This window comes from Phocoena sinus, chromosome 1 (genome assembly GCF_008692025.1).
Source record: "Phocoena sinus isolate mPhoSin1 chromosome 1, mPhoSin1.pri, whole genome shotgun sequence".
Lineage (NCBI taxonomy): Eukaryota > Metazoa > Chordata > Mammalia > Artiodactyla > Phocoenidae > Phocoena > Phocoena sinus.
This window is the reverse complement of record NC_045763.1, coordinates 155,080,809-155,105,476: the sequence shown is the minus strand read 5'-3', so window position 1 is coordinate 155,105,476 and position 24,668 is coordinate 155,080,809. Positions and strand designations below refer to the sequence as shown.

At 38.2% G+C, this 24,668-nt stretch overlaps 1 protein-coding gene across 9 annotated transcripts in view; it reads left to right on the top strand.

Annotated features, from left to right (window-relative positions):
* Positions 1-24,668, top strand: part of RGS7 (regulator of G protein signaling 7) — a 631,374-nt gene that overhangs the window by 508,294 nt on the left and 98,412 nt on the right. Inside the window, exon 1 of one of the 9 annotated variants that reach the window (XM_032623507.1) lies at positions 4,493-4,581. The exons of the other annotated variants lie outside the window; for them this stretch is intronic. The gene's annotated coding sequence lies outside the window, so the exon portion shown is untranslated. Of the gene's footprint in view, positions 1-4,492; positions 4,582-24,668 lie in introns of those variants that run through there. 9 annotated transcript variants of the gene reach the window in all.

Here is a 24,668-nt window from a genome sequence, read left to right as displayed (position 1 = left end):
TTCATGTGTTTGTTGGCAATCTGTATATCTTCTTTGGAGAAATGTCTATTTAGATCTTCTGCTAACTTTTGGATTGGGTTGTTTGTTTTTTGATATTGAGCTGCATGAGCTGCTTGTATATTTTGGAGATTAATCCTTTGTCAGTTGCTTCTTTTGCAAATATTTCTCCCATTCTGAAGGTTGTCTTTTTGTATTGTTTATGGTTTCCTTTGCTGTGCAAAAGCCTTGAAGTTTCATTAGGTCCCATTTGTTTATTTTTGTTTTTATTTCCATATCTCTAGGAGGTGGATCAAAAAGGATCTTGCTGTGTTTTATGTCAGAGTGTTCTTCCTATGTTTTCCTCTAAGAGTTTTATAGTGTCTGGTCTTACATTTAGGTCTTTAATCCATTTTGAGTTTATTTTTGTGTATGGTGTTAGGAAGTGTTCTAATTTCATTCTTTTACATGTAGCTGTCCAGTTTTCCCAGCACCACTTATTGAAGAGGCTGTCTTTTCTCCATTGTATATTCTTGCCTCCTTTATCAAAGATAAGGTGACCATATGTTTGTGGGTTTATCTCTGGGCTTTCTATCCTGCACAAACATTTAAATGTATTGTGTGTGTCGACTGAAATAAAAAACACACAATGTAAGAGCAGTGAGTTTCAGTTTTATCCAGGGACCTTACTGAGGACTAGAGCCCAGGAGACAGCCTCTCAGATAGCTCTGAGAAACTACTCTGAGGTAGGGGAGGAGCCAGTATATATATGAATTTCTGGCTGGGAAATGCATGTAGTCAAGCATAAAATGATTACTGCTAATCACAAAGAGCAGATATCTCAAGCTAATTATTTTAGTGCTTTTCTATGTATAGGAAGATGCAAGAATCTGGGGTCATTGAAATTCTTCCTTAAACATGCATCTTAACCATCCAGGAGCCTGTATGTTCCAAGCACAGAATGCTTCATCCTCTTTTTCCATCTTGAATTCCCCTCAGGGCACACTGTCTGTGGGCAACTGCAGTGGGCTGCCACTTAACCCTTTGTGTAAGGGGATAATGAATGACACTCTTTGTTCTTTTTGTTTACAAATGTATACTTGCATCATGCCTACATAAAATACACATATAGTTATCCAGATGGAAAATTAAAATAAGTCCTAAACATAGTATCTATAAAATAAAATTAAGGCTATATTAATATTTTTGAAATACCAGCCTAGTTTATAACCTCAATCTCTAGAAATGCTGTCTGTTGTACTGAAAATAACTGCAGTTAACCAAGCCACCAGCTTGGAAGTATCATGTCGCTTATCTCTCCAAGTGGTGAAACAAGCCTATTGAGAAGATTCATACCTAATGATTTGTGCTACTTATTGGCTTCTGGTTTGGCTCCATCCTTACATTTCCTTATGAGTCTTTTCTTCCTGTCAGCTACCAATAATGATATGAAAAAAGAGAAACATATTTGACATATTTGATATTTTATAGCAAAAGATATTCAATTCTTAACTGCCTAATGTCAGCATTGTTATTTTGTATCTTTACATTATTATTTATTCATATATTAAGCAGGGAAAAGTTTTCCATTAACTGTGCTATGTATGATATACATATGTAAAGATATTGTGTTCATGTTTGTGTATGTGTATTGGAGGTGGATGAGGGATGATTTTTTTGTATGGAAAGACCAATTTTGGAAGGATTGAAATACATTACAATTTTAAATAAGCAAAATCAGCAACATGCTTCCCAACAAGGAACTAATTCTGTGTCTTTGCAAGTCACGAGAATGGAATTTTTAGGACCTGCTATCTCTCAAGTGCTTTATATTTCACTGTTTCTTGAAGTGTGGCCCTGATTTGTCTGCATCAGCTCTGATGATTTTAAAATGCAGATTCCTGGTCTCTTTCCTGACCAATTGAATCTGAGACTTCAACCTGAGAATTAGCATTATTAATTAACTCTTCCAGATGTACACTATAGTTTGAAAAACAGGCAGTCATTATTTATTTAGTTTACCAAGTCTGATTAACTTGATATTTGTATTTCTGGTGTCTCTACATTTTCTCTCATTTTGAATGATCATTCCTGTTTGTTCAACTACATTTTAAATAATGGTATATCAGAAATTTGAATAACACTTAACAGCTTATATTATAACTTTACATACATTATTTGCTTTAATCCCTCTCAGGAAGTCTTCAGAGTATTATTAGCCATACTCTACAGATGAAAAAAAACAAAACAAAACAAACAAAAAAACAAAACCAAGAAAAAACAAAGGACTAGAGAGGTAAAGAATCTACCCTGCTGCTAAAAATGACAGAGCCAGGATTGGAACTCAGGACTTCTGACTGAGTTTTATGCTATTCCCATTCTACTATACTTGCCTTTCTTTCATGGTCCACTGGGCATGGGTGTTTCTCAGTTATGCCATACCATGGTGGCATTTATAAGACATAGCTAGCTGGGTGTTTAGCTACATGTGGCCAGCTGCCTATGCAATGATATTATAGTTAAAGGCATTGTTATGCACAAGATAATTCAGGAAGGACCTGCACAATGAGTCAAATAGAGGACCCAGGTTGAAACCTAGATTATATCAACATTTACAGACAAATTACCAGAAGAGGAACCAGCAAAAGAGAATGAGTAAGAGATGTGGAGATCAGATTTCAGTGAAGGGATGGGAAGTTAGGAAACAAAGGCAGTAATAAGCTGATAAGCTCGGACTGTTTTCTCAACTATTTGACAATGAAGTGAGAAGATAGAAAAGGATGGATGGGTGGATGGATGAATGAATGAATGGGATAGAGAGAAAAAAATGGAAAAAGCAAGCTTGCTCAGTAGATGGAAATGATGATGCAGGGTTAGTGGTATGTCGTTCAATATGGAAGAAAGATGGATTTATTTGGAAAATAAAGGGACGTTTTAATGAAGGGATAGAGACTAGAAAAAGTAGGATGAACAATGCATCTTCTACAGATGTTTGCCCAGGATACAGTAAGAAAGAGCAGAAGATTCCTAATTCAGTCCAGAATCTAGCACTTCTTTCTCTCTCTAGTGTGCTGATTCCTAACAGGCAATACCCTTTGGAATAATAATTTCCCATCCATCCGTGCTATCATTTAGAACTGAATTTCAAACTGATTATGGCACATTTTAGTAGGGTAAAAGACTCTATGGCTCCATTATCTTACCCTAAGTAAGTTTTAGGTAGAAAACAAAACCTCAATAACAATAAAGTGGCACTGTATAGGAAAAACTGTGGAATAGATATGTTTGTTTCAAACAAAGGAATATGGATAACTCATATGTGAACTGTAATGTATGCATGTTTTTTGTGAAATTATTGGAAACCTATTGTCTTGGAATGCCATTGATGTAAATATGCATCATGACACACCGTGGGATTAATTAAATAATTTATAGCAATCTGAATAGTGGTGATAATATAAAATAAACATTAATTTTCAATTTAAAGTCACTGAAAATTATGACCAACTCAGAACAACACTGCAGGTGCTATAATATCCTCTTCAAAAATTACTGGAATCCCAATGATCCATGGATACATGTGTTCAAAACTTTGTGACATTGCCAAGTGTCATGTGACAGTAAGACTTCCCAGGAAAATCTTAATTAGAGACCACAGTAAATTCTATTAACGGGCCAATTTTAGTTTATGAATTTCAAATTTTAGTGTAACCTTTTTGGTTGTCATATCCTGATGCAGACTGAAGGAAACACTTGCAGCATTGGGTCATTTCACAGCCCTTCAGAAAGAGCCTTAGAGCAGTGGGCTGTGGGCCTAGTTCTGAGAATCATGGATTTGGGGATTTGTTTGGATTAACAAGCTCTCCCAGTACCAATTCCTTGGATATACCAAGTACGCCTTCTAGCTTTGTTGTGAATTAATTGAATCACATAATCAGGTGCCTTTCTTCAAGTGACAATACAGTAGAAGTACTTAGAAAACTGTAGTTGTGGTTATTCACTTGTTATTTGGTTATTGTCATTATAATTTTGTAATTACAATTTCATGTATTAAAAATTGTAACTGTGGTTTATTTGGGACCTGGATCAGGATAGAAATATTCTGGCTTAGGTGGAACTTTTTTTTTTACCTGGTGGGGTTGGAATAAAAAGGGTGTAAGGGGCTTTGACAGTATCAGTGTACAACCAAAACTTCCCATTTTGCTTAGGCTTAATAATTACAGGAAGCACATTATTTCATTTAAAGTTTTACTAAAGAAAAATAGTTAATCATGGTAACCATGAGAAAAAAAAAACACATTCACACTCCTTATGGAGACTTTTTTGAAGATCAAAGAATGGAAGGGAAAATTTAAAAATAACAAAGATCATTGGTGAGATCATTTATAATTTAAGTAAATACTAATAGGCAATGCATTTTACAAACTAGCAATACTATTTCATGAAGACTCAGTTTTCTCAAGTCTAGCAATTAAAGCGGCATTATTTTTTCATTGTTTTAATATAGAGTGGCTGGGGGCGTGCAGACTACTGTTCACTCAGTTTTTGGTCCTTGAAATTTTCTCAGCCTTGGAAGTTAGAGGTAGAACCTTCACATCCTGGATGGTAAATATTCTATATCCTATGACTCTCTGGTTAGGTAACAGAAATTTTTGTGGCATAAAGCTGAAATAAGACTACTTCTAAATCCAAGTGATTTTCAAAAAATAATTTGTTTTCTTTAATTAAAACCTGCTTAAAGGGAAATTTGCATATCTGATTTCATATTTTCCTTGAGCAAGGAGAGGGTAGGGGGACTTAATATTTTGTTTCTACATTCTCTTAATAGAAGGGAGATTTAGATTGTTTTAAATCACACTAGAAAAAGGTCCTCATAGGAACCATGGAGAAAGTGAAGCAAGAGAGTAAACTTGAGCACCTGGCTAGGTTCTGAATTTTCTGTTGGCATAGCAATTGCATGCAGCGCTACAACTCTTCTTGCCTCAGAATGTCAATGTCAGGATTAAAACATGACTTTCCCCAGTAATGGAATTTCAGAGCTGCAGGGAACCTGAGATCATCCAATTCGACCATCTCAGCTAAAGAGGAGGCAGCTGAGTTCCAGAGAGTGATAGGATTTGCCAAGCCAAGGTCACAAGTTATTGGCCAAGTTTAGAACACACTAAAGGTTAGATAAGTAGAAGACTGCTGAATTCTTACTTAGCAGAGCATTCAATAAAGACTTTCAATAGCTTATTGAATAGTTGCTACTTTTCTCAGGCTATTAAGGACATATACCAAATGTGCTATGCCTTTGCATTTCTATCATTGTTATGGAACAAATTCTGGCAAGATAAGTTTTCTGTGACTGACCTGGGCTATGCTTTCATGCTAAGTTTGAGGTGTCAGGTTCTTGTTAAGTTTCTCTGCAAGCCTAGAAATATTATCCTAAGGCTGCCCAGTCTCCTACTGTTGCTTCCTGGTTTCTTTGTAAATTGTTGGCCAGCTTCCAGCTATTATAATAAAAGTAACAGTGATAACACACTGTACTCCCAGATTACCGTGCTATTTGTCAAGTTCTTGTACTATTCATCAGTCTGATTTCCTGGAGGGAGAGGCAAAGGGCAAGAACTGCAAAGCCATCTTAAACATATTTCCGTTTTAGATATAGTTTACCAGCTGGGGAAAAACCATATCTCTGCTTAATTTATAGGAACTAGAATTCTTCTGCCCAGCTGACTGACTATTCAATTCAAACCACCAAATGAAATACCTTGGAGTTAAAATGTGTCAAGTGTGACTTCACAAAATGGAATCACTGGGACATGACTTAGCAATTGCTGAGTGCTTTTTGAAGGTTAAATCCTGTCCAAAGGCGGTGCAGTACCCTGAGAGGACTTTTAATGATATACCTGGCAGCCTGTCTAGGGCACAGTTACATGAGAAGTTATCAAAGTGAATAGTTCCACAGCCTCTTTCCAAAGTGACTGGCACAGCCTTGGGTGAACTTTATAAAAATTTGCTTAGAGATCCTGGTCTCCATCTAGCATTTCTATGCCTTAGGCCACTGTAGTTAACATAGACATAGATGACTTCCCTACTGAAATCTGTGTCACAATATGAGTAACCAGAGCATACTGTCTGGTTACTAAGTGTCAGATGGCCCAAGAACACTCTGACTCACCTACTTATAATTTGTATGGCCCTGGGAGTGGACTTAGACTCTTTGGGTTTCACTGTTAGCATCAGTACCTCCTTTCTGAGACAGTTGACTTAAGGGTCTGAATAAGATAATATATGTAAATGCCTTAAGATAGAGCAAGGCTCATGGAAGCATGATTAGATGACATTTCCTTTTCCTTAAGGAGGAGACAGAAGTCCACAGCTTTAATTATTTTCATATTTATAGTTCTTGGCTTTTATTCCAGAGATGTCCTAAAGGAATTCTGTCTCCTTAAAACTAGACCTTCAAGGTAAGTATTTGAAGATTTTAAAAGTCCAAGTGTTCAATTACCATAGCAGATCTCCCTATTTTAAATAGAAGTATAGTTGATTTACAGTGTTTCATGTGTATGGCAAAGTGATTCAAATATATATATATATACATATATATATATATGTATATATATATATATATTCTTTTTCACATTCTTTTCCATTATAGGTTATTACAAGATATTGAATATAGTTACATGAGCTATGCAGTAGGTTCTTGTTGTTTACCTATTTTACATATAGTAGTGTGTATCTTTTAATCTCAAATCCCTAATTTATCTACCCCCTCCTTTCCCCTTTGGTAACCATAAGTTGTTATCTATGTCGGTGAGTCTGTTTCTGTTTTGTAAATAAGTTCATTTGCATCATTTTTTTAGATTCCACATATAAGTGATATCATATGATATTTGTCTTTCTCTGTCTGACTTACTTCACTTAGTATGGTAATCTCTAGGTCCATCCATGTTGATATTATTGACATTATTTCATTCTTTTTATGACTAACATTCCATTGTCTGTATATATATATATATATATATATATATATATATATATATATATACCACATCTTTTTTATACACTCACCTGACAATGGACATTTAGGTTGCTTCCATGTCCTAGCTACTGTAAATAGTGCTACAAAGAACATGGGGGTGCACATGTCCTTTCAAATTATGGTTTTCTCCAGATATAAGCCCAGGAGTGGGACTGCAGTATCATATGGTAGCTGTATTTTCAGTTTTTTTGAGGAACCGCCATATTGTTCTCCATAGTGGCTGTACCAGTTTACATTCCCACCAACAGTGTGGGAGGTTTCCCTTTTCCTCACACCCTCTCCAGCATTTATTGCTTGTAGACTTTTTGATGATGTCCATTCTGACTGGTGAGAGGTGATATCTCATTGTAGTTTTGATTTGCATTTCTCTAATAATGAGTGATGTTGAGCTTCTTTTCATGTGCCTCTTGGCCATCTGTATGTCTTCTTTGGAGAAATGTCTGTTTAGGGCTTCCACCCATTTTTTAATTGGGTTGTTTGTTTCTTTGATATTGAGCTGCATGAGCTGTTTGTATACTTTGGAGATTAATCCCTTGTCAGTCGCTTCGTTTGCAAATGTTTTCTCCCATTTTGTGGTTTTCTTTTAGTTTTGTTGATGGTTCCTTTGCTATGCAAAAGCTTTTAAGTTTAATTAGGTCCCATTTGTTTATTTTTGCTTTTATTTCCATTATTCTAGGAGATGGATCCAAAAAGATATTGCTGCAATTTATGTCAAAGAGTGTCCTGCCTATGTTTTCCTCTAGGATTTTTATAGTATCCGGTCTTCCATTTAGGTCTTTCATCCATTTTGAGAATGTTCTAATTTCATTCTTTTACATGGGACTTTCCAGTTTTCCCAGCAGCACTTATTGAAGAAACTGTCTATTCACCATTGTATATTCTTGCCTCCTTTGTCATAGATAAATTGACCATAGGTGCGTGGGTTTATTTCTGGGCTTTCTATTCTGTTCCATTGATCTATATTTCTGTTTTTCTTCCAGTACAATACTGTTTTGATGACTGTAACTTTGTAGTTTAGTCTGAAGGCAGGGAGGGTTATGCCTCCAGCTTTGTTCTTTTTCCTCAGGATTGCTTTGGCAATTCTGGGTCTTTCATGGTTCCATTTAAATTTTTGGATTATTTGTTTAGTTCTGTGAAAAATGTCATGGGTAATTTAATAGGGATTGCATTGATTCTGTAGCTTGCCTTGGGTAGTATAGTCATTTTGTCAATATTGATTCTTCCAATCCAAGAACATGGTATATCTTTCAATCAGTTTATGTCATCTTCAATTTCTTTCATCAGATCTTAAAGTTTTCTGAGTACAGGTCTTTTGCCTCCTTAGGTAGGTTTAACCTAGGTATTTTATTCTTTTTGATGCAATGGTAAATGGGATTGTTTCCCTAATTTCTCTTTCTGATATGTTAATGTATAGAAATGCAACAGATTTCTGCATATTAATCTTGTACCCTGAAACTTTGCCGAATTCATTGATGAGCTCTAGTAGTTTTTGGTGACATCTTTAGGATTTTCTCTGTATAGTATCATGTCATCTGCAAACAGTGACAGTTTTAGTTCTTCCTATCCAATTTGGATTCCATTTATTTCTTTTTCTTGTCTGATTGCTGTGGCTAAGACCTCCAGAACTATGTTGAATAAGTGGCAAGAGGGCTTCCCTGGTGGTGCAGTGGCTGAGAGTCCGCCTGCTGATGCAGGGGACACAGGTTCGTGCCCCAGTCCAGGAAGATCCCACATGCCACGGAGCGGCTGGGCTCGTGAGCCATGGCCGCTGAGCCTGCACATCCGGAGCCCGTGCTCCGCAACGGGAGAGGCCACAACAGTGAGAGGCCTGTGTACCACAAAAAAAAAAAAAAAAAAAAGTGGCAAGAGTGGGCCTCCTTATCTTCTTCCTGATCTTAGAGGAAATGCTTTCAGCTTTTCACCATTGAGTATGATGTTAGCTGTAGGTTCGTTATATATAGCCTTTATTATGTTAATGTAGGTTTCCTCTAAGCCCACATTTTGGAGAGTCTTATCATAAATTCGTGTTGAATTTTTTCAAAAGATTTATGCATCTATTAAGATGATCGTATGGTTTTTATTCTTCGATTGGTAATGTGGTGTATCACACTGATTGATTTGTAGATACTGAAAAATCTTTGTATCCCTGGGACAGATCCCACTTGATCATGGTGTATGATCCTTTTATTATATTGTTGGTTATTATGTTTGAAGATTTTTGTGTCTATGTTCATCAGTGATATTGGCTTAATAGAATGTATTTGGGAGTGTTGCCTCCTATTCAGTTTTTTGGAAGAGTTTGAGAAGGATCAGTATAAGTTCTTCTTTATATGTTTTGCCTGTGAAACCATGCGGTCCTAGAATTTTGTTTGTAGGGAGATTTCAAATTATAGATTCTATTTCACTTTTAGTTATTGGTTTGTTCAAATTATCTATTTCTTCTTGATTCATTTTGGTGGGCTGTATGTTTCTAAAAACTTGTCCATTCCTTCAAGGTTGTTGAATTTGTTGGCATATAATTTTTCATAGTATTCCCTTGTTGGGGTTTCTTTTGGGATTTCTGTGGTATCAGTTGTTACGTCTCCTTTTTCATTTCTTATTTTGTTTATTTGGGTTCTCTCTCTTTTCTTTTTGGTAAGCCTGACCAGAGGTTTGTCAATCTTCTTTACCCTTTCAGAGAACCAGCTCTTGGTTTTATTGATCTTTTCTATTGTTTTTTAATTTCTCTTTTATTAATTCCTCTCTGATCTTTATTATTTCCTTCCTTCTGCTGACTTTAAGTTTTGCTTATTCTTCTTTTCCTAATTCTTTTTGGTGATAGGTTAGGTTGTTTATTTAAGGCTTTTCTTGTTTTTTTGAGGAAATCTGTATTGCTATGAACTTCCCTCTGAGAACAGCTTTCACTGTATCCCACAGATTTTGTATAGTTGTGTTTTTATTGTCATTTGTCTTAAGGTATTTTTAAATTTCCTCTTTGATTTCATTGTTGACCCATTTGTTTTTTTAGTAGAATTTTGTTTAATGTCCACATCTTTCTGCTTTTCCCATTTTTTTTCCTGTAATTAATTTCTAGTTTCATACTGTTGTTGTTGGATAAAAATGCTTGATATAATGCCTATCTCTTAAATGTGTTGAGACTTGTTTTGTGACCAAACATGTGATCTATTCTGGAGAATCTTCCTTGTTCACTTGAAAAGAATGTGTATTTTGCTGTTTTTGGATGGAGTGTCCTTTAGATATCTATTAAGTCCAACTGGTCTACTGTATCATTTAAAATCACTGTTGCCTTATTAATTTTCTATTTGTATGATCTGTCCATTGATGTGAGTGGGGTGTTAAAGTCTACTACTATTATTGTTTTTCTGTCAGTTTCTCCCTTTGTGTCTGTTAGTATTTGTTTTATGTATTTGGGTGCTGTATATTAGGTGCTTATATGTTGATGAGTGTGAAACCCTCTTCTTGTATTGTTACTTTTAGCATCATACAGTGTCCTTTATCTTTCTTTATGGCCTTTGTTCTAAAGTCTGTTTTGCCTGATAGGAGTATTTTGACCCCTGTTTTCCTATCATTTCTATTTGTATGAAACATCTTTTTCCATCCCCTCACTTTTAATCTATGTGTGTCCTTTGCCCTAAAATGGATCTCTTGTAGGCAGCATATTCTAGACTCTTGTTTTTCTATCCAATCTACCACTCTGTCTTTTGACTGGTGCATTTAGTCCATTGACATTTAAGGTAATTATTGATAGGTATGTATTTATTGCCATTTTAAACCTTGTTTTCCTCTTGATTTTATATTCCTTCTTTGTCCCTTTCTTTTTCTTTCTGTTTTTTCTTCTGTGGTTTGATGAATTTCTTTTGTATTATCCTTATGTTCTCTTCTTTTTATTTTTGGTGAAACTATTGTATATTTTTGATCTGTGGTTACCCTGTTTTTCAAGTATGTTAACCCCTTCCTATATCTACTTGCCTTAGACTGGTAGTCATATAAGCTCAAACACATTCTAGGAAATGAAAAAAAAATCTACATTTTCTTACTGTGGTTCCCCACATTTTATGATTTTTATGTCCTCTTTTACATCTTCATGTTCATCCTTCTGCTCTTCATTGTGGTTATCAAAAAAAATTTTTTTAATATGCGTACTGGCTTATTTAGGTGACTTCCTTTCCAATTGTGATTTTCTCTTTCCTATAGATTCTTACCTCTTTTCTATTTAGAGAAGACCTTTCAATATTTCCTTTAGGATATGTTTAGTATTGCTGTATTCTTTTAGTTTTTGCTTGTGTGAGGTATTCTTTACCTCTCCCTCTATTCTAAATGATGATCTTACTGGGTAGAATATCCTAGGTTGCAGATTTTTCCCTTTCAGGACTTTGAATATATCTCACCACCCCTTCTGGCTGCAACATTTCTGTAGAGAAACCAGATGATAGCCTTATGGGGGTTCCCTTGTTATTTACTCTTTGTTTTTCTCTTGCTGCCTTTAGAATCCTCTCTTTACCTTTAACTTTTGCCATTTTTATTATAATACATCTTGGTATAGGTCTGTTGGGTTTATCTTGTTTGGGACTCTCTGTGCTTCCTGTACCTGGATATCTTTTTACTTCTTTAGGTTTGGGAAATTTTCAGCCATAATTTCTTCAAATACGTTTTTGATCACCTTCTCTCTTTCTTCCCCTTCTGGAATCTCTATTATGCATAGATTGGCATGCTTTATATTATCCCATAGGTCTCTTATATTGCTTTCAATTTTTTCATTTGGCTTTCTGTCTGCTGTCCTGATTGGGTAATTTCCATTATTCTATCTTCCAGATCACTTGTTCACTCTTCTGCATTATTCATTCTGCCATTCATTGCTCAGCTTTCATCTCAGCAAATGAGTTTTCTATTTTTTCTTGGTTCCTCTTTATAGTTTCTAATTCAGTTTTACATTACTCTGCATTTCTGTCAATAGCTTTTCTTAATTCCTTCAGTATTTTCATTGTCTCCTTTTTGAAATTGGTGTCTATTAGATTGAAGAGGTCTATTTCATTGTTTGTTCTTTCAGGAGAATTCTCTTGGTCTTTTAATTGGGAGTGGTTCCTCTGCTTCTTCATTTTACTCATATTTCTCTTATTCTGTGAGTTTAGGAGAAACAATTATCTACTGTTGTCTTGGAGGGCTATTTAGATGTGGGAGCATCCCTGTGTAGCTTGATGTGGGTTTAATATTTTTGGTGCAAGGGATGTTTTTAGAATGGATGCCTGTCACCTCTTTCCTCACTGTATGCTGGCCATTATCCCCTTGTTAGGGGGTGTGCAGATGCAGTGGCTGGAGCCCAGTCCTGGGATTCTCAGCAGTGGTGGCAGCTCATGTGCACCCCTGGAGCACACGATGGGAGCAGAGGTGGCTCACGACCATTCCCAGAGCCCTAAAGGGCAGTGGTGATGGCTTCTGACTGATCCTGAAGCCCAGGGGTGTGGTGCGGGGGGGCTTGTGACTGTTCCTTAAGCCCAGGGCGGGGGGTGATGGGGTGGTGGTGGCAGCTTGCAACTGCTCCTGGATTCCGTAAGGGTGGCAATGCTGGCTTGCAACCACTGCTGTAGCCTCAGGGGGTGTGGCAGCAGTGGCTAGCGATCACTCCTGTACCTCGTGTAGGTGGTGTTCTGCCATCTGAGAGTGCATGCAAGGGAAAAGCCTGCAATGGCGGGTCTCCCCACTGCCCTCATGCATCCCCAAAACAATGGCACCTGGCCTTTAAGGTGGGCCAGGCTTCCCCTGCATACACCCTCAGTGGCAGTTGCACCAGACTCCAGCCCCTTCAGTCTGTTTCCACTAATCCCATACCAATCTTCTCCCTGGGGTTGATCTCCAAAGCCCAGCTTCAGCACCCAGCCCATGCCCACACCAGCAGACACTCATCTCAGTATGTGGAGTGCAGGGCAGTGGCACTGACCATCTGTGCGGGTCTCTCTCTGTTCTACCTGCTGCAAACCGGTTACTGCAATCTCCTCCAAGGCTATGAAGCTCCCCCTTCTGTCCTGACTGATTTCCCTGCCAGTGAGGGGACTTCCCAGGTTGCTTCCTCCCAGGGGCACAGGTCCTGTCCAGATTCCTTTCTCATTTTCTTTTTTTTTTTCTTTTTTCTTTTGTCCTACCCAGTTACATGGAGATTTTCTTACCCTTTCAGAAGTCTGAGTTCTTCTGACAGAGTTCAGATACTCTGTGAGAATCGTTCCACCTGTGGATGTATTTTTGATGTATTTGTGGGAGGAAGTGAACTTCACATCCTACTCTTCCGCAACTTGATTGCTTCTCCCCTACAATTATTATTATTATTTTTTTTTTTTTGTGGTATGCAGGCCTCTCACTGTTGTGGCCTCTCCCGTTGTGGAGCACAGGCTCCAGACGTGCAGGCTCAGTGGCCATGGCTCACGGGCCTAGCCACTCCATGGCATGTGGGATCCTTCCGGACCAGGGCACGAACCCATGTCCCCTGCATCAGCAGGCGGACTCTTAACCACTGAGCCACCAGGGAAGCCCCCCACAATTAGTTTTTGATAGCATATTTTATATCTAATTGTTTTGTGTACCCCTTAACTGCTTATTGCTGAAGTGGATGATTTCATTACTTTTGTCTTTTAACCTCCCTACTAGCTTTGTTTGTGGATGATTTCATACCTTTAATCTATGTTTTCCTTTACCAGTGAGCTTTTTCATGCCATATTTTTTTGTTTGTTTGTTTCTAGTTCTGACCTTTTCTTTTTTGCCTAGAGAAGTTCCTTTAAGATTGCTGTAAAGCTGGTTTTGTGGTGCTGAATTATTTTAGCTTCTGCTTATTTGTAAAGCTTTTGATTTTTCCATCAAATCTGAATGAGAACCATGTTGGGTAGAGTATTTTGGTTGTAAGTTTTTCCCTTTCATCACTTTAAATATATCATGCCACTCCTTTCTGGCCTGCAGAGTTTCTGCTGAAAATCACCTGACAGCCTTATGGGAGCTCCTTTTTATGTTATTTGCTGCTTTCCCCTTGCTGCTTTTAATATTCTCTATCTTTAATTTTTGTCATTTTGATTACAATGTGTTTTGGTGTGTTCCTCTTTGGGTCAATCCTGTATGGGACTCTCTGGGCTTCATGGACTTGGGTGACTGTCTCGTTTCCCAAGTTAGGGAGGTTTTCAGCTATTATTCTTCAAATATTTTCTAGGTCCCTTTCTCTCTCTCATCTCCTTCTAGGACCCCTATAATGTGAGTATTAGTGCAACTGATGTTGTCCCAGAGGTCTCTTAAACTGTCCTCATTTCTTTTAATTCTTTTTTCTTTTTTCTGTAGCAGCGGTGATTTCCATTACCCTATCTTCCAGCTCACTGATCCCTTCTTCTGAATCATTTAGTCTACTATTGATTCCTTCTAGTGTATTCTTTTTTTTTTTTTAAACATCTTTATTGGGGTATAATTGCTTTACAATGGTGTGTTAGTTTCTGCTTTATAACAAAGTGAATCAGCTATACATATACATATGTTCCCATATGTCTTCCCTCTTGCGTCTGCCTCCCTCCCACTCTCCCCATCCCACCCCTCCAGGCTGTCACAAAGCACCGAGCTAATATTCCTGTGCCTTGCGGCTGCTTCCCCCTAGCTACCTACCTTACTACGTTTGTTAGTGTGTATATGTCCAGGACTCTCTCTCGCCCTGTCAAAACTCACCCTTCCCCCTCCCCATATCCTCAAGTCCGTTCTCCAGTAGGTCTGCGTCTTTATTCCTGTCTTACCCCTAGGTTCTTCATGACATTTTTTTCCCTTAAATTCCATATATATGTGTTAGCATACGGTATTTGTCTTTTTCTTTCTGGCTTACTTCACTCTGAATGACAGACTCTAGGTCTATCCATCTCATTACAAATAGCTCAATTTCATTTCTTTTTAAGGCTGAGTAATATTCCATTGTGTATATGTGCCACATCTTCTTTATCCATTCATCCGATGATGGGCGCTTAGGTTGTTTCCATCTCCGGGCTATTGTAAATAGAGCTGCAATGAACATTTTGGTACATGACTCTTTTTGAATTTCGGTTTTCTCAGGGTATATGCCCAGTAGTGGGATTGCTGGGTCATATGGTAATTCTATTTGTAGTTTTTTAAGGAACCTCCATACTGTTCTCCACAGTGGCTGAACCAATTCACATTCCCACCAGCAGTGCAAGAGTGTCTCCTTGTCTCCACACCCTCTCCAGCATTTATTGTTTCTTGATTTTTTGATGATGGCCATTCTGACCGGTGTGAGATGATATCTCATTGTAGTTTTGATTTGCATTTCTCTAATGATTAATGATGTTGAGCATTCTTTCATGTGTTTGTTGGCATTCTGTATATCTTCTTTGGAGAAATGTCTATTTAGGTCTTCTGCCCATTTTTGGATTGGGTTGTTTGTTTTTTTGTTATTGAGCTGCATGAGCTGCTTGTAAATTTTGGAGATTAATCCTTTGTCAGTTGCTTCATTTGCAAATGTTTTCTCCCATTCTGAGGGTTGTCTTTTGGTCTTGATTATGGTTTCCTTTGCTGTGCAAAAGCTTTGAAGTTTCATTAGGTCCCATTTGTTTATTTTTGTTTTTATTTCCATTACTCTAGGAGGTGGGTCAGAAAGGATCTTGCTGTGATTTATGTCATAGAGTGTTCTTCCTATGTTTTCCTCTAAGAGTTTGATAGTTTCTGGCCTTACATTTAGGTCTTTAATCCATTTTGAGCTTATTTTTGTGTATGGTGTTAGGGAGCGATCTAATCTCATACTTTTACATGTACCTGTCCAGTTTTCCCAGCACCATTTATTGAAGAGGCTGTCCTTTCTCCACTGTACATTCCTGCCTCCTTTATCAAAGATAAGGTGTCCATATGTGCGTGGGTTTATCTCTGGGCTTTCTATCCTGTTCCACTGATCTTTCTGTTTTTGTGCCAGTACCATACTGTCTTGATTACTGTTGCTTTGTAGTATAGTCTGAAGTCAGGGAGCCTGATTCCTCCAGCTCCTTTCTTCGTTCTCAAGATTGCTTTGGCTATTCGGGGTCTTTTGTGTTTCCATACAAATTGCGAAATTTTTGGTTCTAGTTCTGTGAAAAATGCCAGTGGTAGTTTGATAGGGATTGCATTGAATCTGTAGATTGCTTTGGGTAGTAGAGTCATTTTCACAATGTTGATTCTTCCCATCCAAGAACATGGTATATCTCTCCATCTATTTGTATCATCTTTAATTTCTTTCATCAGTGTCTTATAATTTTCTGCATACAGGTCTTTCGTATCCTTAGGTAGGTTTATTCCTAGATATTTTATTCTTTTTGTTGCAATGGTAAATGGGAGTACTTTCTTGATTTCACTTTCAGATTTTTCATCATTAGTATATAGGAATGCCAGAGATTTCTGTGCATTAATTTTGTATCCTGCTACTTTACCAAATTCATTGATTAGCTCTAGTAGTTTTCTGGTAGCATCTTTAGGATTCTCTATGTATAGTATCATGTCATCTGCAAACAGTGACAGCTTTACTTCTTCTTTTCCGATTTGGATTCCTTTTATTTCCTTTTCTTCTCTGATTGCTGTGGCTAAAACTTCCAAAACTATGTTGAATAAGACTGGTGAGAGTGGGCAACCTTGTCTTGTTCCTGATCTTAGTGGAAATGCTTTCAGTTTTTCACCATTGAGGATGATGTTTGCTGTGGGCTTGTCATATATGGCCTTTATTATGTTGAGGAAAGTTCCCTCTATGCCTACTTTCTGGAGGGTTTTTATCATAAATGGGTGTTGAATTTTGTCGAAAGCTTTCTCTGCATCTATTGAGATGATCATATGGTTTTTCTCCTTCAATTTGTTAATATGGTTTATCACATTGATAGATTTGCGTATATTGAAGAATCCTTGCATTCCTGGAATAAACCCCACTTGATCATGGTGTATGATCCTTTTAATGTGCTGTTGGATTCTGTTTGCTAGTATTTTGTTGAGGATTTTTGCATCTATGTTCATCAGTGATATTGGCCTGTAGTTTTCTTTCTTTGTGACATCCTTGTCTGGTTTTGGTATCAAGGTGATGGTGGCCTCGTAGAAGGAATTTGGGAGTGTTCCTCCCTCTGCTATATTTTGGAAGAGTTCGAGGAGGATAGGTGTTAGCTCTTCTCTAAACGTTTGATAGAATTCACCTGTGAAGCCATCTGGTCCTGGGCTTTTGTTTGTTGGAAGATTTTTAATCACCGTTTCAATTTCAGTGCTTGTGATTGGTCTGTTCATATTTTGTATTTCTTCCTGATTCAGTCTTGGCAGGTTGTGCATTTCTAAGAATTTGTCCATTTCTTCCAGATTGTCCATTTTATTGGCGTAGAGTTGCTTGTAGTAATCTCTCGTGATTTTTTTTATTTCTGCAGTGTCAGTTGTTACTTCTTCTTTTTCATTTCTAATTCTATTGATTTGAGTCTTTTCCCTTTTTTTCTTGATGAGTCTGGCTAGTGGTTTATCTATTTTGTTTATCTTCTCAAAGAACCAGCTTTTAGTTTTATTGATCTTTGCTATCGTTTCCTTCATTTCTTTTTCATTTATTTCTGATCTGATTTTTATGATTTCTTTCCTTCTGCTAGCTTTTGGGTTTTTTTGTTCTTCTTTCTCTAATTGCTTGAGGTGCAAGGTTAGGTTGTTTATTCGAGATGTTTCCTGCTTCTTAAGGTGGGCTTGTATTGCTATAAACTTCCCCCTTAGAACTGCTTTTGCTGCATCCCATAGGTTTTGGGTCGTTGTGTCTCCATTGTCATTTGTTTCTAGGTATTTTTTTATTTCCTCTTTGATTTCTTCAGTGATCACTTCATTATTAAGTAGTGTATTGTTTAGCCTCCATGTGTTTGTATTTTTTACAGATCTTTTCCTGTAATTGATATCTAGTCTCATGGTGTTGTGGTCAGAAAAGATACTTGATACAATTTCAGTTTTCTTTAATTTACCAAGGCTTGATTTGTGACCCAAGATATGATCTATCCTGGAGAATGTTCCATGAGCACTTGAGAAAAATGTGTATTCTGTTGTTTTTGGATGGAGTGTCCTATAAATATCAATTAAGTCCATCTTGTTTAATGTATCAATTAAAGCTTGTGTTTCCTTATTTATTTTCATTTTGGGTGATCTGTCCATGGGTGAAAGTGGGGTGTTAAAGTCCCCTACTATGAATGTGGTACTGTCGATCTCCCCTTTTATGGCTGTTAGTATTTGCCTTATGTATTGAGGTGCTCCTATGTTGGGTGCATAAATATTTACAATTGTTATATCTTCTTCTTGGATCGATCCCTTGATCATTATGTAGTGTCCTTCTTTGTCCTTTTTAATAGTCCTTATTTTAAAGTCTATTTTGTCTGATATGAGAATTGCTACTCCAGCTTTCTTTTGGTTTCCATTTGCATGGAATATCTTTTTCCATCCCCTTACTTTCAGTCTGTATGTGTCTCTAGGTCTGAAGTGGATCTCTTGTAGACAGCATATATAAGGGTCTTGTTTTTGTATCCATTCAGCCAATCTGTGTCTTTTGGTGGGAGCATTTAGTCCATTTACATTTAAGGTAATTATCGATATGTATGTTCCTATTCCCATTTTCTATATTGTTTTCGGTTCGTTATTATAGGTCATTTCCTTCTCTTGTGTTTCTTGTCTAGAGAAGTTCCTTTAGCATTTGTTGTAAAGCTGGTTTGGTGGTGCTGAACTCTCTCAGCTTTTGCTTGTCTGTAAAGGTTTTAATTTCTCCATCAAATGTGAATGAGATCCTTGCTGGGTAGAGTAGTCTTGGTTGCAGGTTTTTCTCCTTCATCACTTTCAGTATGTCCTGCCATTCCCTTCTGGCTTGTAGGGTTTCTGCTGAGAGATCAGCTGTTAACCTTATGGGGATTCCCTTGTGTGTTATTTGTTGTTTTTCCCTTGCTGCTTTTAATATGCTTTCTTTGTATTTAATTTTTGACAGTTTGATTAATATGTGTCTTGGCGTATTTCTCCTTGTATTTATCCTGTATGGGACTCTCTGTGCTTCCTGGACTTGATTAACTATTTCCTTTCCCATATTAGGGAAGTTTTCAACTATAATCTCTTCAAATATTTTCTCAGTCCCTTTCTTTCTTTCTTCTTCTTCTGGAACCCCTATAATTCGAATGTTGGTGCATTTAATGTTGTCCCAGAGGTCTCTGAGACTGTCCTCAGTTCTTTTCATTCTTTTTTCTTTATTCTGCTCTGTAGTAGTTATTCCCACTACTTTATCTTCCAGGTCACTTATCCGTTCTTCTGCCTCAGTTATTCTGCTATTGATCCTATCTAGAGTACTTTTAATTTCATTTATTGCGTTGTTCATCGTTGCTTGTTTCATCTTTAGTTCTTGTAGGTCCTTGTTAACTGTTTCTTGCATTTTGTCCATTCTACTTCCAAGATTTCGGATCATCCTTACTATCATTATTCTGAATTCTTTTTCAGGTAGATTGCCTATTTCCTCTTCATTTGTTAGGTCTGGTGGGTTTTTATCTTGCTCCTTCATCTGCTGTGTGTTTTTCTGTCTTCTCATTTTGCTTATCTTACTGTGTTTGGGGTCTCCTTTTTGCAGGCTGCACATTCGTAGTTCCCGTTGTTTTTGATGTCTGTCTCCAGTGGCTAAGGTTGTTTCAGTGGGTTGTGTAGGCTTCCTGGTGGAGGGGACTAGTGCCTGTGTTGTGCTGGATGAGGCTGGATCTTGTCTCTCTAGTGGGCAGGTTCACGTCTGGTGGTGTGTTTTGGGGTGTCTGTGGCCTTATTATGATTTTAGGCAGCCTCTCTGCTAATGGGTGGGGTTCTGTTCCTGTTTTGCTAGTTGTTTGGCATAGGTTGTCCAGCACTGTGGCTTGCTGGTCATTGAGTGAAGCTGGGTGCTGGTGTTAAGATGGAGGTCTCTGGGAGATTTCCACCGTTTAATATTATGTGGAGCTGGGAGGTCTCTTGTTGACCAGTGTCCTGAAGTTGGCTCTCCTACCTCAGAGGCAGAGCCCTGACTCCTGGGCTGGAGCACCAAGAGCCTTTCATCCACATGGCTCAGAATAAAAGGGAGAAAAAGTAGAGAGAATTGGTAGAAGTATGAGGAAAGAAAGAGGGAATGGAGGAAAGGAAGGAAGGAAGAAAGAAGCAAAGAAGGAAAGAAAGGAGGGAGGGAGGGAGGGAGGAAGGAAGGAAGGAGGGAAAAAAGGAAAAAAGAAAGAAAGAAGATACAGTAAAAATAAAATAAAGTATAATATAGTTATTGAATTAAAAAAATATTTAGAAAAAAAAAAAGGGACGGATAGAACCTTAGGACAAATGTTGGAAGCAAAGCTATACAGAGAAAATCTTACACAGAAGCATACACATACACGTTCACAAAAAGAGGTAAAGGGGGAAAAATCATAAATCTTGCTCTCAGAGACCACCTCCTCAATTTGGGGTGATTCGTTGTCTAAAGGAGAGAAGGAAGGAAGGAAATAAAGAAAAAGAACGATGGTAAAGTATAATAAAGTTATTACAATTAAAATTAATTATTAAGAAAAAAAATTTTTTTTAAAAACCATGGACGGATAGAGCCCTAGGACAAATGGTGGAAGCAAGAGTATACAGCCAAGATCTCACACAGAAGCATACACGTACACATTCACAAAAAGAGGAAAAGGGAAAAAAATCATAGATCTCGCTCCTAAATTCCACCTCTTCAATTTGGGATCACTCCCTGTCTATTCAGGTATTCCACAGATGCAGGGTATATCGAGTTGATTGTGGAGCTTTAATCCGCTGCTTCTGTGGCTGCTGGGAGAGATTTCCCTTTCTCTTCTTTGTTCTCACAGCTCACAGGAGCTCAGCTTTGGATTTGGCCCTGCCTCTGCGTGTAGGTCACTGGAGGGCGTCTGTTTTTTGCTCAGACAGGACGGGGTTAAAGGAGCCGCTGATTCGGGGTCTCCGGCTCACTCAGGCCGGGGGTTGGGGGATGGGGGAAGGAGGGGCACTGCGTGCGGGGCGGGCCTGCGGCGGCAGAGGCGGCGTGACGTTGCGGCAGAGGCCGGCGTGACGCTGCACCAGCCTGAGGCCCACCGTGCGTACATACTCCCGGGGTAGTTGTCCCTGGATCCCGGGAACCTGGCAGTGGCGGGCTGCACAGGCTCCGCGGAAGAGGGGTGTGGAGAGTGACCTGTGGTCGCACACAGGCCCCTTGGTGGTGGCTGCAGCAGCCTTAGCGTCTCCCGCCCGTCTCTGGGGTCCGCTGTTTTAGCCGCGGTTCGCGCCCGTCTCTGGGGTTCGCGCTTTTAGCCGTGGCTCGCGCCCGTCTCTGGGGTCCGCGGTTTTAGCCACGGCTCGTGCCCGTCTCTGGGGTTCGCGCTTCTAGCCGCGGCTCGCGCCCGTCTCTGGGGTTCGCGCTTTTAGCCGCGGCTCGCGCCCGTCTCTGGAGTTCCTTTAAGCAGCACTCTTAAAGCCCTCTCCTCGTGCACCAGGAAACAAAGAGGGAAGAAAAAGTCTCTTGCCTCTTCGGCAGGTGCAGGCTTTTCCCCCGAACTCCCTCCCGGCTAGTCGTGGTGCACCAACCCCTTCAGGCTATGTTCAAGCCGCCAATCCCAATCCTCTCCCTGTGCTCCGTCCAAAACCGAAACCCGAGCCTCAGCTCGCAGCCCCGCCTGCCCCGGCGGGTGAGCAGACAAGCCTCTCGGGTTGGTGAGTGCCGGTCGGCACTGATCGTCTGTGCAGGAATCTCCCCGCTTTGCCCTCCGCACCCGTCGCTGTGCACTACTCCATGGTCCCGAAGCTCCCCCCTCCGCCTCCCGCAGTCTCCGCCCGCGGAGGGGCTTCCTAGTGTGTGGAAACTTTTCCTCCTTCACAGCTCCCTCCCACTGGTGCAGGTGCCGTCCTTATTCTTTTGTCTCTGTTTTTTCTTTTTTACTTTTGCCCTACCCAGGTACGTGGGGAGTTTCTTGCCTTTTGGGAGGTCTGAGGTCTTCTGCCAACCTTCAGTAGGTGTTCTGTAGGAGTTGTTCCACGTGTAGATGTATTTCTGGTGTATCTGTGGGGAGGAAGGCGATCTCCACGTCTTACTCTTCTGCCATCTTCCTAAAAACTCTTTCTAGTGTATTCTTCATCTCTGTTTGGTTGTTCTTTAAATTTTCTAACTGTTTGTTAAAAACTTCTGACTTCTCGCTCTGTGCATCCATTATTTTCCTGTGTTTTGTGCATCCATTATTTTCCTGAGTTTTTTGATCATCTTTAAGATCATTATTCTGAACTCTTTCTCAAGTAGACTGCCTATCTTCACTTCGCTTAGTTTTTCTTCTGGGTTTTTATCTTGATAAATCTTCTCTAATAAAGGCATTTGATCCCATACAGTAACAAATTCATACTCCTATTTTATAATAACATAGTCTTCATTATTAACATAGTCAGAAAATTAAATAATTTTAAAATAATTTGTATAATATATTCTCCTGGTTAGTTTTCTTTTAAGATTTAATTTATCTTGCTGTTAATGTTTGAGTTGCTGTAGAGTCATAAATTAAAAAAAAATAAAATTACCTTAATTACTGTTATTTCTTACCTTTTCATTCCTCTAAGTGCATTCCTAATGACTAAATAGTTAAATGATTCCTAGATTTTATAGTACTGTATTAACAGCAAATTTAAAGTACTTCCAAGGAATTACTTTGGAAATTATGTTTTTAAAGAAGATAATTATCTCTTTTTTCAGAGTGAAATTAAGATTAATTTCACTTTGTTTTTAAAAGGTCCAAAAATTATTGAGGTTTTAAATATATGTCCATTCAGCATAGATATAATTACAATATATATTTGCATCTTTGGGTAGGTGTAAGAAGAACTGACTGACACAGCATACTTCCCAGAAATTTTCCCATATTGCTCCCCCTCACCCCTGAATGGAATAAAAAACAAAGGTAGAAAATCTAGACTAGAATGTATCATTAGAACAGTGAAAATTAGAGAGTGATGCCACACATCACTCACTTGAAAGACGTATCTCTTTTCTGGAATCAATGGAATTTAGTCAAGACAGGAAGATGGTGATATCATTTCTTTTCTCAAGAAATTAGGGCAGCTTTGTAGAATGAAATTGGATGAAATTCTGACCAACCCATTAATGATTTCCAATATCTATACATGAGAGCTAGAGAGGTAAGTCTTGGATGGCAGAGAAAGACTTGCTCCATCTTGGATCAAGGTTTCTTAGGCTTAAACACAGCATTGGAAAAGACAGCATTGCCTGATGTTTTGTCCCTGACCTAGATTTCATAAAGCATTTCAGGTTCTCTCAGACATTTGGGAAGCAAGCTTAAGAGTAGAGGGGAGAGACTGAGAGAAGAGCAATGAAGTACCTTGAAGGGTAGTTGCTGCTGGCCAACAGCTACCACAGAGAACCGAGGATTATCAACATCTTTTCCAGCTCACCTTCATCAGTGTAGTGGCCTCACTCAAAAATGAGTGAGCAAACACCAAAAGAAACCAGAAATAAGAAGGGTCACCATAACGGGTGATATCTCTCCTTTCCTGGGTAAATATACATCCCATCAAATTTAGATTTTTAAAAAGTTGTGCAAAAACAAAACTTCCTTTCTTTAATTATCCAAGACAATAGCTTTCTCTTCCTGGCCTCCAGGATTCAATAACTGTGATTAAAAATAGTTTACAAATGGAATGTGAATACTGTAAGTAATTTTATAAAACTATAACAGAGCATAGGATAAATTCTGGGTCACTAAAAGAATTACGAAGATAGGAGGAAGTGAAGATAGGTTAATTTATTCATCATTTATGAAGGTAAGCATTAGACAGTGTTTAATTTCTGAGGTTAACTTTCAAGAAATATGTATTTAAGCATTTACTTAAATATATGAGTGCCACTAAAGGAACAGTAACAAGTTTTATTACTTCTAAATTATTAAAGTAGGAGTGAGAACACTCCATGTAACAAAAGGCAGAAAACGGAATTTCAATCAGAGAGAGAGAGGGAGATGATAACATAAGAAAAGGAATAACAAACATTAACTTACACAAATGAATATAAATATTTGTCTATTAAAAGAACAAATATCTTTATGTTAGGTCATGAATAAAATCCAACAATATCTTTCTACAAGGAAGACAAGTGAAACAAACTGACTCTTTCAGTTAGCATAAATGGTGAAAATAACAGTGGAAAATGAAATTAGGGGTTGCAATATACACCAGATGAAAAATAGTTCAAGGGACAAAGTATTAAATGGAGCCAAATCAGTGAAGAAAACAATCCATAAAAATTTTTATATTAAAATCTATGATATGAAAACTGTTGGAAATATTAGAAAACACATAAAGAAACATGATGAAAGTGTTGCACTTAACATACCTCTTTCAAGCCAGAATGGCAAAAATTCAAGTCTGGCATTTAGGAGAGGATATTAACATATTTCTGAAAAGGTATAATGAGTAGAAATTTGGCAGTGTCTTATAAAATTCAGAATGTGCCTGTCCCTCAAACTCCTGATACCAATTCCAGGAGTATATGCTGTAATAATTCACTGGATAATTATTTATAATAGCTTTATTTTTTTAAGATTTTGTATGATGTGGACCAATTTTAAAGTCTTTATTGAATTTGTTACTATATTGCTTCTGTTTTATGTTTTGGTTTTTTGGCCGTGAGGCA